The sequence below is a fragment of the Tiliqua scincoides genome, chromosome 4 (assembly GCF_035046505.1).
Source record: "Tiliqua scincoides isolate rTilSci1 chromosome 4, rTilSci1.hap2, whole genome shotgun sequence".
In the NCBI taxonomy this organism is placed as follows: Eukaryota; Metazoa; Chordata; class Lepidosauria; order Squamata; family Scincidae; genus Tiliqua; species Tiliqua scincoides.
In genome coordinates, this window is record NC_089824.1 from 5,843,099 (window position 1) to 5,860,814 (window position 17,716).

Sequence of the window (17,716 nt, forward strand, 5' to 3'; positions counted from 1 at the left end):
GCAGCAGGTGGAGGAGCAGTCAAGGCAATTGTGCAGGCAGAGGCTGGTGTTCCCCACTAATCTGCAGTGCCTCAGTCGGCCTCGTGGATGGGTTGACCCTGACTGAGAAGATAGTATTGTTTAGGATGTGTTGGAGAATTCTCTGTTGTTGACTAATGTGTGTCAGTTTCAGTTGTCATGTCACTGAGGTTCAGCAAGATGATTTCTTATCAATCGCAACAGCTGTGCCTGAACAAAAGGCTGGTTTGTTTCAGCCAAGCCATCGTTTTACTGTCTGAACCTGGGCCTGCCCATTAACTATATTCCCTGTAAGGGGTCTGCACTGGTGTGTGAACCCCTTCTCTTCCAGTGCAATGCCAGCTATGAATGCTCAGTGATGACTCTTGAAACAGGTTTGATGCCCCAATTGTTCAGACTGTCAACAAACCCCACAGAGCCCATCGTCCTGTCTCAAGAGGTAACCTCACCATGGAGATGGATGTAGGTTTACAAAGCCAAGTGCTAAGAAGATGAGAAACAAAACTCAGTATGTGACTTAATCTGTGGTTTGCCTGTTGCACATACTGAAGCTCAAATGATGATATGGGTTCTTAACTATGGTTAATGCAAACCATGGTTTCATGCTGTATCTTAACCCAGCTGTGGCATCATTGATATACTCCTTTCAATCTTTAAAGTCCTTTCTATACAATATTACAGTGGTCCTTAGAACAGGTCTGTAAAGTATGGCAGTGCCTTTTCTATATTGGAGGTGAGAGAGTTTGTTTGACAAGGGTCTGAGAGTTTGTTTGACAAGGGTTCAACCAATGTTGGCTAGCCTAGATTGTCAGCAAGAGAATTGTTGTCACCCATAATTTGCCTCTCCCCCAAGGGGAAGGTCCTGTCCCTGACCTTGTGCTGTGCCTCCAAAATGCAGTGCTCAGACAGGGGCAATCCCCTGCTCTAAGGTTCGTGTTGGGGAAGGGGGTGTGTGTGTTTGTGTGTGTGTGTGTGTGAGAGAGAGAGAGAGAGAGAGAGAGAGATCCTAGCCCTCTCCCCTAGCTCAGAGCCAAAAGGGGGACAGAAATTATCCCATTTGGATGCTGTATTTCTGTGCTTGTATGTACATGCACAGCTTGGAATAGAGAAGACAGCTGGAGCTCATCACAGGCTTCAGAAGGTGGTGGCTTTTCACATCGGCAAGCAGAAATCTTGAAGCTCAGCCTCACCTTAAAGTCTCAAAGTGAGTGTTGAACCTGTGGTGCTTGGATCACAGTTCAGGTGGCTGCAGCGTGAACCGGTGACTTTGCATGAATGGAGTGTAATGTGCAGGTCACACTTCTCCACTGCCTCAAGTGCGTAGCTTTCTTCAGTGGTATCAATTCATGCAGTTCATCTGCAAACAATCAAGTGATACAACTAGTGATTCAGCCCTTGGAGAGGCCTAAAAGCAGGGAAGGATCAGGAATCTGAACTCTGGGTTTGAGGAGGAGTTCCCCATAACTGTTAGCTGATGGAAAAGAGCCAAATACAACCTGCTCCATCTCACCCTGAGAGGAGGGGTTACTGGAACCTACATTGCTTCCTAGGTCGAGATTCCCTTGCATGCCTCAGTACTCCCCTTTTCCTGTTCACACGTACTTTTACCACTGCACGTAGTGCTTGTGTGAGCTGTATGCAAGTAAGACGTCCTCCATCGTCTGGTTTGCCTTACGTCCATGAAGGTTTAGTCTTCGTTGGGTTGTAGGTTTGGGGAAGAAAATGAGCAGGGCTCCGTGTATTTTTACCACAGCTTGGTAGCTAGCCATTATTTTTGGCAGTCACTGTCCTGCTCCTTTCCTCTCGGGATGAAAGCACTTGGAGCTTCCACACAGGAGTGGCTGTCCTGAATCCTCTGCTGATGCCCAAGACCTCCTCATCCTTGGAACTCTCTGCAGTCTGATTCATGAATTACTGTAGCGGTGGTCATGCTGCCAAACTGATGTGAGGCTCCTCTGCTGCAGATACTCCCTGTGACAGAGTTAATCCTGTCTGGTGTTGGGAAAAATTCACATCATGGGCTGGTTCTCTTGAATGCATTACCCTGGTGGCATGGGGGGGGGAGTGGGTTGGTGTAGACGCAGCTTCCGGCTTAATTGGGCCTGTGATATGTTAAGGATAAAGACAGGACTCTGTCTTCACTCTTGGCTTCTGGAGTAGAAGCTGGTAGTGTCTCACTTGGTGTGCAGAAATTGGCAGAGTGAAAGTGATGCTCATCCAGGAAGGGCGTGTCACTTTCGCTTGCACTTATCTGTCTCTTCCCTGCCCTTCCTCCAGTTCCTTTCCTTCCTCATCCAATGAAAAGAGACACCTCATTGCCCCTTGCCTTCTGCTCCTCAAAGTTCCAAGGCTCTCTTCCAGAAATTGTGTTTGCTGCTTAAAAAGGAAGGGACGGGGGAGTTCTGGAGTAATTGGGGAAAAATAACTTCTGGAATACTTCTGTGGTGCTGCCGCCCCCTCTGGATTTGTCAGTAAAGGACCATTTCCCTTCCTTTCCACCTGCCCCCTCTGCTGAAGAACCTCAGACAGATCCGTCTCAATGTGCTCTGACCACCACATCCCATTTTACCCAAGAAAGCAAGGTGAGAGGCGGGAGAGGGAAAAAGAAGAGGAAGTTTAATTTGGGACTGTGCATTTTTGAATAGTACGTCTGTCCTTTTTATAGCAGATGCCATTTCCTTTTGCTTCCCAAAAACAGAAGCCCTTCATCGCCTTTCTCTGTTATCCTCCTGCCTGTTTCCGGCTGGATTGGCAGATGTCGGTGGCTCTGTGGCTTTTGTTCATTCAGAAAAATGTTGGTGCAGATGATACTGTGTTTTGCTTCCTCCCTGCTCTCCTCTTCCTCCCTTCCCCCTCTTTAGGAAAAAAAGCACACACACACACACACACCCTTGTTGGCAGCCTGTCTTCCCAGTTTCCGCTTCAAGCCCATTTATGCAGATATTGGCTGTTGGGTTCTTTCTCTCTCCCCCCCCCCCGCCATCTCCTCCCTGTAAACCTTTCATCTTTAACATCCTGCTTCTTTCCACACCCTTCCACCCACTGGGAATTGGGTGAACTTTGCTTTCCTGTCGCTGCTCTTCTTGTGCGAAACATACACCCACAGCTGCTCTCAATGTCCGTCCGTCCCCCAAAGCAAAGAATCCTTGAACTTGCGAGTGGCTTGTAAAGCTGGCAAACTCTTAAGCAACACTGGAAGCCGCTTCGCCGATCAGGCTTGAATAGGATATCCTCGCAGTGTGGGGCAGGGTTGGATGGATCACAGTCCTTTGCTACATTGGTGGTTCGCAAGACTCAAGGAACTCCTCACACGTTGATTTTTCCATTGTAGACATCTTGTGTGTTACAGCAAGGGCATATATTAGGTGGTGGGAGGGAGATGTTGAGATTCTGGGGTCTACTTTGGGTTTTTTTACTTAACCCCCTAAAGTCTACAAGCTAAATCAGGTGCGAAATGACTGCAAGGTGTGATGCCACTTACCTATACAAGTTGAATTCTGCATTGGAGTTACTAGAAATCAGGGGTTCTGGGTAGACCACAGCTGCGATACAAGGACATCTGCAAGAGGGATCTGAAGGCCTTAGCGATGGACCTCAACAAGTGGGAAACCCTGGCCTCTGAGCGGCCCGCTTGGAGGCAGGCTGTGCAGCATGGCCTTTCCCAGTTTGAAGAGACACTTTGCCAACAGTCTGAGGCAAAGAGGCAAAGAAGGAAGGCCCATAGCCAGGGAGACAGACCAGGGACAGACTGCACTTGCTCCCGGTGTGGAAGGGATTGTCACTCCCGGATTGGCCTTTTCAGCCACACTAGACGCTGTGCCAGAACCACCTTTCAGAGCACGATACCATAGTCTTTCGAGACTGAAGGTTGCCAATACAATAACACAAAAACTTTAAAGCTGGTGAGCAAAGCCATACAAAAACCTCATCAACCTCAACCGATTAATAGCCATATTTTGCAAGTAAGAAATATTGTGGCTTAGAGAGAAGCAGTTAGACCATGAAAAAAAAGTTATATTGAGCTTTTTGTTTTCCTTGCTACTGTTACACTACTCCAAACTTGAAAATCTGTTGATCTTCCACAAATCACCTGGCAATCTACTAATTGGTCCCAGTCTGCCTGCCTCTTGTCTTGGGGACTCGGTTACAGTATGTAGAGCACTAGCTCAGCCTCTTGTGTGAAAAGAGAGTGCAACCCCTGTGCATTGCAGGAAACTGTTGGCCCTGGGCCATCTACTTCTTTAGGACATTTTCCACTATTAATGATATTTTAGTTGTGGAACTCTAGGTAAATCGTGACCATTCCCCTAATCTGAAACTCACCTTGTGCAATGTTATGTTGCAATGGTTGAAATGGGCAGTTTCTGGCACAGATCTTGAGCAAGGTATCCTCTGCCTGTATGTTCAATGACAGCACTTTGATGATATATACCCAAGCATTGTGAACTCTCTCCAAGCTTAGGATAGCAATGTGGGAATGCCATGCCTTGTTTAAAACTGGGTTTTGTATTGGTACAAACCTATTCTGCTTTTCAAAAAATAAAAAGCTGCCTTCTGTGTTGTATAAGTTTGTAAAAAAATTAAACTTGGGTATTCCACAGTTAGTCCTCTGCTGCTAAGCATAGACAATGCAAGACATTGTTTTTGTTCCTTTCTTCAGAAGTCTCACCAACAACTGGATGAGAACTTATTCAGGCATCCATCTGACCCTTGTGTCACACGTTGCCCACACATCCTCAGTGGAGTGCTTGCAATCAAGATGCCCAGGATCAGTCCTTTGTGTAGGGAATGGTTGGGGTTCCTGTGGGGTTCCTCCTGCGCCACTCTGGGAATATAAGAATATGGAACTCTTGACAACTATGTTGGGCCTTTTATTGTAAGGGTGGAAAGCGGGGTAAAAATGTTTTATAATAAGCAAAGCACAGCAACACTCCAAGTACTCTCCAGAGTGCATGGAGGCTGCTTAAAACAACAGTAATAGAGGCCCAGCAGAGGTGTATACCGCAAAGAAAGAAGGGCTCCACTAAATCTAGGAGGGTGCCCGCATGGCTAATGAGCCAAGTTAGAGAGGCTGTGAAGGGCAAGGAAGCTTCCTTCCGTAAATGGAAGTCTTGCCCTAATGAGGAGAATAAAAAGGAACATAAACTGTGGCAAAAGAAATGTAAGAAGGTGATAGGGGAGGCCAAGCGAGACTATGAGGAACGCATGGCCAGCAACATTAAGGGGAATAATAAAAGCTTCTTCAAATATGTTAGAAGCAGGAAACCCGCCAGAGAAGCGGTTGGCCCTCTGGATGGTGAGGGAGGGAAAGGGGAGATAAAAGGAGACTTAGAGATGGCAGAGAAATTAAATGAGTTCTTTGCATCTGTCTTCACGGCAGAAGACCTCGGGCAGATACCGCTGCCCGAACGGCCCCTCCTGACCGAGGAGTTAAGTCAGATAGAGGTTAAAAGAGAAGATGTTTCAGACCTCATTGATAAATTAAAGATCAATAAGTCACCGGGCCCTGATGGCATACACCCAAGGGTTATTAAGGAATTGAAGAATGAAGTTGCAGATCTCTTGACTAAGGTATGCAACTTGTCCCTCAAAACGGCCACAGTACCAGAAGATTGGAGGATAGCAAATGTCACGCCTATTTTTAAAAAGGGAAAGAGGGGGGACCCGGGAAACTATAGGCCGGTCAGCCTAACATCCATACCGGGTAAGATGGTGGAATGCCTCATCAAAGATAGGATCTCAAAACACATAGACGAACAGGCCTTGCTGAGGGAGAGTCAGCATGGCTTCTGTAAGGGTAAGTCTTGCCTCACCAACCTTATAGAATTCTTTGAAAAGGTCAACAGGCATGTGGATGTGGGAGAACCCGTGGACATTATATATCTGGACTTTCAGAAGGCGTTTGACACGGTCCCTCACCAAAGGCTACTGAAAAAACTCCACAGTCAGGGAATTAGAGGACAGGTCCTCTCGTGGATTGAGAACTGGTTGGAGGCCAGGAGGCAGAGAGTGGGTGTCAATGGGCAATTTTCACAATAGGGAGAGGTGAAAAGCGGTGTGCCCCAAGGATCTGTCCTGGGACCGGTGCTTTTCAACCTCTTCATAAATGACCTGGAGACAGGGTTGAGCAGTGAAGTGGCTAAGTTTGCAGACGACACCAAACTTTTCCGAGTGGTAAAGACCAGAAGTGATTGTGAGGAGCTCCAGAAGGATCTCTCCAGACTGGCAGAATGGGCAGCAAAATGGCAGATGCGCTTCAATGTCAGTAAGTGTAAAGTCATGCACATTGGGGCAAAAAATCAAAACTTTAGATATAGGCTGATGGGTTCTGAGCTGTCTGTGACAGATCAGGAGAGAGATCTTGGGGTGGTGGTGGACAGGTCGATGAAAGTGTCGACCCAATGTGCGGCGGCAGTGAAGAAGGCCAATTCTATGCTTGGGATCATTAGGAAGGGTATTGAGAACAAAACAGCTAATATTATAATGCCGTTGTACAAATCGATGGTAAGGCCACACCTGGAGTATTGTGTCCAGTTCTGGTCGCCGCATCTCAAAAAAGACATAGTGGAAATGGAAAAGGTGCAAAAGAGAGCAACTAAGATGATTACGGGGCTGGGGCACCTTCCTTATGAGGAAAGGCTACGGCGTTTGGGCCTCTTCAGCCTAGAAAAGAGTCGCTTGAGGGGGGACATGATTGAGACATACAAAATTATGCAGGGGATGGACAGAGTGGATAGGGAGATGCTCTTTACACTCTCACATAATACCAGAACCAGGGGACATCCACTAAAATTGAGTGTTGGGCGGGTTAGGACAGACAAAAGAAAATATTTCTTTACTCAGCGCGTGGTCGGTCTGTGGAACTCCTTGCCACAGGATGTGGTGCTGGCGTCTAGCCTAGATGCCTTTAAAAGGGGATTGGACGAGTTTCTGGAGGAAAAATCCATTATGGGGTACAAGCCATGATGTGTATGCGCAACCTCCTGATTTTAGGAATGGGTTAAGTCAGAATGCCAGATGTAGGGGAGAGCACCAGGATGAGGTCTCTTGTTATCTGGTGTGCTCCCTGGGGCTCCCTGGGGCCGCTGTGAGATACAGGAAGCTGGACTAGATGGGCCTATGGCCTGATCCAGTGGGGCTGTTCTTATGTTCTTATGTTCTTATGTACAACTTCCCACTGTTTCTTTCTAGATTGTAAGCTCTCTGGGAGCAAGGACCTATGCCTTTACTATTAAACTCTGTAGAACATTATGTACAGTGGTGCTATGCCAATAGCAACATTTGTAAATGCACTGGCTGAAGGCTCATGGTGTGTCAACTGCATGGAAGCTAAACAGGTCTAGATCTGGCCATGTGGGAGACCTCCTGAGTTCCATCATGGGAGAAAAGCAGGTTATCTGGGAAGGCCTTTCGTACTGACCTTGGGATTGAGCCATAGGGGAACAGCAAGTGCACCATTCAGGAAGTGGAAGATTCTGCTTCTAGGCTGTGCTTGAGGTGGGGCTTGTATTGAAATGTCCTGTGCTGGCTCAGCCTTGCACGTTGGCAGAGAAAGGACTCGGAGAACGAAATGCTACTTGTATGATGGAGCTTGTGATGTAGGAGTGAGAAGATCAGTTCTCCTGCACCTGAGAGAGGCAGTTACGACATCAAAGCGCACATTAAAATGTTGCCATTGCGGGAGGGGGGATCCAGACTCCAGGGAGATGAGCAAATACTCTTCTGTGTGACTCACAGTGTAATCGCTTGAGAGCGATCTGTAACCCTTGGTGTTTGGCAAAATCCTGCCTCTGCCTGGGGTGTGGCTAGGAATGGATAGACATGCCCAGCCTCTCCCCTCTATGCACCTGGACTCTGGTTTCGGCTTTGGTTGGCTCACCTGGGTCACACAGAAACTGGCTTAATTTGCAGGTTCTGCTCTGGCCAAGCCCGCCTCATTGCATTCCACCTTGTTTTGATTTGGGGCTGTCTTTCTTGAAGGGTGCATGTAAATGGCTCCTTCTTCAGCCTGTTTCTACAGTCCTGCAGTAGTGTGCTAGAATGGTCTTGTTGGGTACAAGCCCATCCAGCCCAACATTTTGTCTTGACTGTTGGGCTGCAGTTCCAGAACGTTGACAAGACACCTGCCCCTATGATTGACTCAACCTGACCTGGACAGACACAATTGCACACATGTACAGAGTTGCCCTGAACTTTGTGCTTGCTGGGGGAAAGCCCTCCTGGATGTTCTTTGCATACTGCTTACTCAGTCCTCTTCTACTGCTTTACCCAATATGTCTCACCTCCGTGCTGCTTTCTCGCAGGCAAGCATGGTCTAATGATGACTGCATATGGAGAAACCATCACTTGGTGGTAGCATGCATGCTGTGAATCTTAGATCTGTAAGATCCAGGTTCAAGTCTCAGTCATGAAGCTTCCTGGGGAACCTTGGACCAGTCACTATCTCTCAGCCTTACCTCACAAGGTTGTTGTGAGAATAAAAAAGAGGGAATAAATCATGTCAGCTACCCTGAGCTCCTTGGAGGAAGGGTGGTCTAAAAATGTGAAAAATGAAAACTGTTTAAAAAATGCCAAAGATACTTTAACTTAGTTCTTCAGACCATGGTATTCTAGATGTTAGAAAATTAAGCAGAGGGCATGATGGAGAGAGATTCTGGGGATAAAAGACAAGAAGTTGCTGATATTTGCTGAAGTGTGCCTCTGATCATGATAGTTCTATTTGTTAATCAGGGCTAACAGCCACTGATAAATCAGTCCTCAGCCTTGTCCAACTTTCTTGGTTGCCCTAAACCAGCCATTTTCAACCACTGTGCCGTGGCACATTGGTGTGCCGCGAATGATCCCCAGGTGTGCCGTGGGAATTTGGAAGAGGGTCCTATATTAGTAGGGCCATTGGGGGATGTGAGCCCCCCATTGGCAGCACACTGTGCCTTGTCAATTGTCAAAAAACTGGTGGTGTGCCTTGAAAATTCTAGTGCCTTGCCAGTGTGCCGTGAGATGAAAAAGGTTGAAAATCTCTGCCCTAAACTGTTGGTGCTATGCATGGGGTGGTGCACAAGCTTACAATCTCTACCCTGCCACCAAATCTCCAAAGTACAGACCCATTCAGAATTTACGGGGTGGGGACAAGGGTAGAGGGAGAGATGCCAAGGTTAGACTTGAGAAACCAAGGAAAGACTTTGCTGAAGAAGCGATCCTTGAGTAGTTCCTCAACCACATGGAGCACCATGCAGACTATCTTGCTTTGCAAGGGGTTGTGGGGTTGTGTGCACCTGGGGAGAAAAGGTCTGTATCTAGTCAGATCTGGAAGTTATCATGCAAAGGATAATAGAAACAGGATGACTTCTTCCGAAACTTATGCCGAGTTAGATTCAGGATTGCCTAGTTTACAAACCCTGTAATTGAAGCTGGCTTGATCCCAAGCACCAACTTTCCTAGAAGTTTCAGTGCAGGCAGGCTCTGAAATGTGCCTTCTACCAAGCCAGTTGCTAAAAATCTTGGTTCTGCTGAACAAACGGGAATATTGTAAGCATTTTCTGTCGCCCTGTGTGCATTGCTAGTCAGCATTCATGTTTTAGTGTTTGGGCCATTTCACGTGTTTCAATGAGCCTTAGAAAAACCATGTGTGGCAAGTCCTCCTCCTCATCATCATCATGTTTTTGTGGTGCATTTTGTGCAGATGGAGCTTTGGGTCAAGAGATTATGGCCTGTTTCAGATGAATCTGGAACCTTGTGCATGTCCAACAGATGTTCTCCCCTGTGCTGCAGTCCTTCCCATTTCTGACCAGGACCTCCGTGTTCTTGCTACTCCCCAATTATGTGTGTCCATACATAGAACACTTGGTTTGGGGAAGCTGGGGCGGGCAGAGGGCTGGCCTCTCTCCGCTGTGCTCAGCGCAGCCTTCGTTCAAAACTAGCCACTCCAGGAAGCGGTGGTTGCAGAGTTGAAAGGGAGGCTTTTTCTGAGTGACACCCACTTTGGTCATTCCTCTGCCTTGCTTACCTCTTCTGCAGTCGCTGCCAACTTGAGGGTCCTGCAAATTACACTTGCAGCGAAACAGAACAGCAGTGGCCGAGTTTCGTGTCTGACTGAGGTCTTTTGCAAAGAGAAAATAAAAAAAGCTCTGTGCATACCGGAACCTTGGATGGTCCAGACCTGCAAATTATCACCGCTGCCCATATAAACTAGATGACCCACATCCCCCTGCTGGTGCCAACATCTTACAGGCTGCTTTCTTTCCCTCTTTAAAAAAAAGTAAGCAGCTGAGATTTGCGTAGGGTGTGGGCTGGAAGTTGTTGTGTGTCCTGAAAGCCAAAAGGTGACACCCATGCTAGAAAGGCTTCCCGTTCTGTTCAAGGCTTTGACCCTTTCAGTCTGGAAAAGAGGCATCTGAGGGGGGACATGATTGAGACATACCAAATTATGCAGGAGATGGACAGAGTGGATAGAGAGACGCCCTTTTCCCTCTCACTTAACACCAGAACCAGGGGGTATCCACTAAAATTGAGTGTTGGGTTAGGACAGACAAATATTTCTGTACCCAGTGTGTAATTTGTCTGTGGAACTCACTGCCACAGGAAGTGATGATGGCATCTTGCCTAGATGCCTTTAAGAAGGGATTAGACAAATTTCTGGAGGAAAAGTCCATCACAAGTTGCAAGCATTGGTAGGCATATGCAAGGTCCTGATTTTAGAAGTGGGCTACCTCAGAATGCCAGATGCAGGGGAGGGCACCAGGATGCAGGTTGTCTTGTGTGCTCCCTGAGGCATTTGCTGGGCCACTGTGAGATACAGGAAGCTGGACTAGATGGGCCTTTGGCCTGATCCAGCGGAGCTCTTTTTATCGTCTTATGTTTTTACCCTGAACATCTTCTCTGTTCATTGCTGGTTCTTGTGTATTTGTTGCCAGGCTTGGGGGGGGGGGGTTGTGTGCTGCAACGCTTTATATTGTGGCTGGTTGCTGCTGTGTGCTAGGCAGTGTTGGTCTGCTCACACGTTGTTACTTATGATTGAGGTTCTGGTGTACAGTAGTCTCATTTATTTGCAGTGTATATACTGTATTCCTTCAATAAGCACTCAAAGCAACCCACAACAGTGGGAATGAAATATAAATCCACTCTGTTTTTACTGCTCTCCTTTGTGGTGATGATTTTTAAAAATCTCTTTGTAGATAGGAAACTAGCATGGCAGGTGATGAGCTGGGCTAGACTCTCTGTTGTGTTGGTTGTGTTTATGTGAAGAAGCATTGAAGCAGTGGCAACCCTCTGCTTGCACTTGAAAGTGGTGCATCTCCTCTGCTCATGATTAGACCACGGTCTTAGGTGGTCTCTGGTCTGATCCAGCAAGAGAGAACTGATGGCTTCCTTTACTTAAAGAGCCAAGCAGCAGATGTGCCTCTTGACTCCAGAGCTCTTAATCCTGTCCCTGGTGTGGAACTGAGCTGAGCCTCACCTTGTAGTTAATGCCAGCAACACTGTGTCATGTTTTCAGGGCATCTGTGGCCAGTGTTCTTTACCTGACTTAATTAGTCTGTCGAACTTGCCGCAGGATGTGGTGATGGCATCTGGCCTAGATGCCTTTGAAAGGGGATTGGACAAATTTCTGAAGGAAACGTCCATCACAGGTTGCAAGCTGTGATGGGTATGTACAGCCTCCTGATTTTAGAAATAGGCTACCTCCGAAAGCCAGATGCAAGGGAGGGCACCAGGATGCAGGTCTCTTGCTGTATGCTGGCCATCATTCAGTTGTCGTTGTTCAGTCGTTAAATCGTGTCCAACTCTTCACGATCAAATGGACCACAGCACACCAGGCCTCTGTCTATCACTAACTTCTGGAGTTTGTCCAATTTCATTTTATTGCCTCAGTGACACTATCTAACCATCTCATCCTTTTGTCTTCAATTTTTCCCAGCATCAGGGTCTTTTCTAAAGAGTCCTTCCTTCTCATGAGATGATCAAAGTATTTAAGCTTCAGCGTCAGTATCTGTCTTTCCAGTGGACAGTCAGGGTTGATTTTCTGGGGGATTTTGATCTCCTAGCAGTCTAGGGGACTCTCAAACATCTTCAACACCATAATTCGAAAGCATCTCGTCTTCGGCTCTCAGCCCTCCTTATGGTCCAACTCTCACAGCCATGCATTACTACTGGGAAAACCATAGCTTGCTTGCTTGCTTGCTTGCTTGCTTGCTTTATTTATTTACATACATACATACATACATACATACATACATACATACATACATACATACATACATACATACATACATACAGGTATTTATATACCGTCTTTCTTTGGTCGTCAGATTTCTCCTCAGACTTTAATCCAAGGCGGTTTACATAGGCAGGCTGTTCTAAACCCCCGTAGGGATTTTAACAATTGAGTAGTTCTAGTCTTTCATAGAACTCCTCGTTCCAGCTGGAGTCTGGCTTCTCTCTGGCCCTTCGCCTCCCACGCTCCACTGGATGGCAACTCCTCTCTGCCACCGAGGGTCAGCTCATCAGTTTTGCAGTGTGTTGTTTCGAACTGGCAGCCTCAGATCTTCAGGCATACAAGGCTGCAGCTCTAACAACTGAGCCAGACTATATGGACCTTTTTGCTTCTTTGCACAATGTGTAATTAATATGGAATTTGCTGCCTCAAGGTGTGGTGGTGGCCACCAGCCTCAGTAGCTTTAAAAAGGGTTTGTGGGTGAAGTTGTTTTGTGCTGAGTCAGACCACTGGCTAATTTAAGCCAATATTGTCTACTCTGACTGGAAATGACTCTCCAAGGTGTGTGTTGGGTTCTTTTTTCCCATCATTTGCTGCCTGGTCCTTTACAAATAGAAAAGACTGGATCTGGAACCTTCTGCTTGCAAAGTATGTGATCTACCACTGAGCTGTGGTCTCTTCACCTTGAGAAAGTGGAGCCTCCATGTTGGGAGGCAGTTAACTTTAACTGCTGGATGCTACAGAAGAAGCAGAAGAGGGCTACTGCCTTCATGCCTGAGTTTTTCAGCCTTCCAAGAGGCAACTGGCTGGCTATTGTCCTGAACAAGTTACTTGACTAAATAGGCCTTTGATCTGGTCTGGAGGATGGCCCTTATGATGCTGGGTTGCATATACCTGCAGCCCTTGGCCCTTAGCCACCCACACCTGGGCAGTGAAGCACCAAATTGTGCTCCTGTATTTTCCTCCTGGCTGCTGTTCATTTATATGCAAAACTGGGGCAATCCCTACAGCTCTTCCAGGCTGAGTGCCTTCCTTTTTCAGCCCTTTGATCAGAGGGGTTTTGGGGCAGGCAAGTGACTCCTCTCAGCCCTGTTCAGACTAGCCCTGGTCCCTGGGGCCAAAGTATTCTCAAGTTAAACCTGCTTTGTTTTTATTGTTCTGACTTTTGTCCTGCAACTTGAAAGGTTTTGGAAAAGGTGATGACAACTGGTGTGAATGATCAACCAAGTCAATTAAAATTAGGGCTCTTGCTGATGTGTTCAAGGTGACCAGCTGAAGTCGGAAAGTGAAATTAAGAAGAGCCCCACCGGATCAGGCCAAAGGTCCATCTAATCCAGCTTCCTGTATCTCACAGTGGGCTACCAAATGCCCCAGGGAGCACACAAGACAGCAAGACACAACCTACATCCTGGTGCCCTCCCCTTCATCTGGCATCCCAAGGTAGCCTACTTCTAAAATCAGGAGCTTGCACATACCTATCATGACTTGTAACTTGTGATGGACTTTTCCTCCAGAAATTTGTCCAATCTCCTCTTCAAGGCAACTAGGCAAGATGCCATCACCACTTCTTGTGGCAAGGAGTTTCACAGACTAATTACACGTTGGGTAAAGAAATATTTTCTTTTGTCTATCCTAACTCTCCCAACACTCGGTTTCAGAGGATGTCCACTAAATTGCACAACAGTCAGTATTTCAGGCTCCCGGGGCATGCTTTCAATGGTTTACATACCTTGGGTTTTAGTTGTGTATCCAGGTGTCAGGTTTGAGGGTGTTTTTTGGGGGGTGAGGGAGTAATGAAGACTGTTGCTTCCATGCCCTGCTTGGGGTCTTACTGGAACCATCTGTCTGGTCACTTAAGCAGTGTTCTGGATTTGTTGGACCCAGCAAGGCTCTTGTGGCATTATGAGGGCAAGCCAACTACTCAGGCAAGTCATTCAGTCAAATATTCACCCTACCAAAGGAGCATTAGAGCTGGGACTGAGACTTGGTCCTGGACCCCCCTTTCAGCAGCATTGGTTGCCAGTTTGTTTCTAGGCATGATTCGAAATGCTGGTTATGATTTTTGAAGCCCTGCTACTTGGGACTAAGACACCTGGAGGACTTCCTCGCTCCCGACGACCGTCCTCTAAGATCTGGGATGGAGGCGTTCTTGCGGGTTCTGCTGAACCTCTGAGGCTGGGGTGCTGATCACACACAAGAGAACCCTCAATAGTGGCCCCTACCCTATAAAGCGACAGTGGCCACTACCCAGGGAAGGGTAGACCTTTTTCCTCCCCCTCCCTGTCACCTGATGGGTCTTTGTTCCCCTCTTTGCCAGTCTCCTGCCAGAGACCAAAGACCTGGGCATTCTCAACAGCCCTTTTCTGGGCTCTCCTGACTTCTGCTGTACCCTCTGTTTAGTTGGAAGGTGTTCTGTTGTACTGTGTTCTGCCGCTTGTTGGATTTAATTTTTTGCCATTGTATTTTTAAAGAGTTTCCTAAGACTTCTTGAGTTCTCTAGATGGGAATGCAGTGGGAGAATTTTTGCTGTGACTCAATGGGATGCTGCAGTTCTGTAAGAATAGTGCCCCATCTTTTGTAATGTGGAAGCCTTGATCCTCATCCCCCCCCATCCCAAATACACCCTGGTGTCTCTTTCTGAATGGGAAAGACCCTCACTTAGTTCTGCATTGCCTCTCCAGACTGCTTCAGGAAGAGTTGTTCCTTGGGATGAAAAGCACACGGTTGACTTCCACAGCCTGCTGTCTTAATTAAAAGTGATGTTTCTCAGACCTCCAGCTGGCAGCAGCTGTTTTGGCTGAGATGCTGTTTAAGAGGACACCCTCGATCTCTGGAACCCACATCTGGCGCCTCCCGGCAAATGAGACAGGACAGTTGCCGCTGTTCTTAATTACGCTGTGCTGGACATGAAATTCACTCCAGCTTCAGCCTCCTTCACCCTTCCCATTCCTTGTCCCATGTGTCTTTCCTCTACCTGTCCTCTTCTTTGGCTGCCACTCCCCTTCCCACCTCTTCTTTTGGAGCATCCCCTTGTTGCTTTGGCCCTCTTCAGACCCTGGCCACTTCTTTCCTGGAATGGTTTTCAAACTGTGGAAACCGTAAGCTTTCTCCGCAAGGAGGCCTGGACAGGCCAACGACACTTCCATGAAAGCTACTTCTGTGCCCGTCGCTGCTGGTCTGTTCTCCCAGTATGCAAACTCAGGCTCTATTGTAGGCGGCACACACTGTTCATGCAGGTTGTTGGGGAGGTCCCCTAGGCCAGTCCAACACTTTGTGAGAGTTGCTTGTGCACCCAAAAACATGCCATCAAACTCTCTCCAATGCCAGTCTCCCTGACAGGGGTCATTTAGGGCGGGGGACGCATTCTCATGACATCTGAGCAGCTTCTTTGGCTCATATCTTGTCTCCCCCACCTCCACTCAGTCTGCAGCATCCTTGAATTCCTCTGCTTTTACAGAGGAAAGGTTGCACTGACTGCTTGGAAGATGGCTTCAGAAGGGGTAGTAATGGAACACATCTGGTGTCCCAAGGGTCTTTGTGCATTCCGTGCACAGTCCTGGTGCACACACCCTTCCTTTGACTGCTGCAGAACCATTCTAGGTTCATTAGCACTCACTTGTCTGTCGTCAAAAGAAGCAACATAATTTAGACCGCCCTAAGTGCTCTGCCTGTGTTTGGGGTGAGGTTCTCTTGATTGATGGGTGATCATGGCAGAGACACCTCTGCCATGCAGCCTTTTGTGCTTTAGTAGCTTTCAACATGTTCAAAATCAGGATCAAGTTGATTAAGAGTTGATCTCCCTGTGATCCTTCATTAAGAAGGATTTAACACTCACTTCTTCTGCGATGTGGGCAAAGAGCTGCCAGATGAATAATAGCCTGGCAGGTGGCGAGCTGGCGTCATTGCTGGTGTGTTACACCAGTCCCATGGTGTAACGCTGCAGGCCGTGAAGCCTCCTGACACTGGTTGGTTGAGCTGGTATGATGTTGGAATGCTTATGGGCATTCTGTAGCTGCTCAGGGAACAAAATGCCCAACTTCTATGAGAAGGGACAATTGTCCTTTTGGCTGGAACTGCAGTAAGATGCAGGAATCTGCTGCTTAAATTCTGTGTCAAATGTTTCTCAACCAGTGGTAAGGGTAGATAGCAGTGATAGCCTCTCATGCTGTCTCAGTCAACACAGGTATTCAGCACATATGGGAGAGTGGTGCTGTCCGCATACCCCTAGGCTGATTTCTCAGTTTCCCATCTGTTGAGCCTGTTGCTTCTTCACAGCTAAGGTCTTTTGAACAGAGTTTCCAAGACAGCACCTGGGCTCTACTGCTGATGATATCACTGTTCGCTGTTCCTGTTGTCGATTCCAAGCTCCACTCTTGCCTGCCCCCCCCCCCACGGCTGTTGTCTTGAAAACAACAGCCAGATGCAAGACAGGTGTCCCTTGTGAGGAAGGAGTGTTCTTCTGTTTATCCAGCGGCCAGAGAAGTTCACACAGGATATGCCTTTCAAAGCAACTTCAGCCAGGCGGCTGCATCCTCTCCTGCATCCAGGCTGGCCCATGTAATGTGGTTTAGGGCTATAAATAGGCCTCTCTCCATCTCCCAAGAGGACACTAGAACTTGCTGCTTGTCCCGCTTGCTTCCTCCCAGAGAGGGAACGTGTATCTCATTGACCTTGCCCCACAGCCAGGGGTTGCAGGGAATGTCGGTGGGTTTTGACGCCACCTTGTTCATTTAAATACATTTGTACCCTGCCTTTTCCCCATGCAGTGAGTGCCCAAGGCAGGTAACCAAACACGTAAACATACTATATCATCTTAAAAACAGGATAAAAATCAAACACTTAAAAAAATAAGTGACGACTTATTCACGATGAAGCCAGTTGCACAGAACGGGGAATGTCGGGCAGTAGCCTGGCACCAGGTGCAATAGCAGCCCACTGAGAACTTTAACAGGGAACTGTTTGCATTTATCCTGGGATGCAGAGTAGCCGCCAGGAAAATCCTCCCTGTGCAAAACTTGCCATCTACTTTTATTAATGAATATTTCCAAATGGGACATGGCAGTTTTGCTCTCTGCGGGGCAAAGAAAGATGCCTGATTCCTGTAGACATTTCTCTGTTTAAGTGCAAAGGATGGAGGTAGAACACCAGTCGTGGCAGCTGCTTGTATTTTTTTTTTAATAGTACTGTTCCTTTCCCTGGTGTAAAACACCAGAGTTACCAAAGTAACAATAAATGTTGCTAATATGGACTGTGAAGGCTGGTTTCTAGCACTCCTGATAAAAACAAACAATTCCGAAGGCATTGGTGTAGCAAATGTCCATGTTCTCTCTGTGTGTGAACAGCTTTTTGCACTTAAAAATGTTGAATGTGCTCTCTGTCTGTATTAACCAAATTAAGCAAATCTGTATCAATTAGCGATGTAGAATTTTGCTACTTCTGGTTGCAGAGAAATGCAGCACTGAATCCCCTCCTCTCCCCACTGCCGTCTCC

General features: G+C 47.3%; 1 protein-coding gene across 1 annotated transcript in view; it reads left to right on the forward strand.

The window, feature by feature from the left end:
* Positions 1-17,716, forward strand: part of PTP4A3 (protein tyrosine phosphatase 4A3) — a 90,505-nt gene that overhangs the window by 43,047 nt on the left and 29,742 nt on the right. The gene's annotated exons all lie outside the window — the stretch shown is intronic.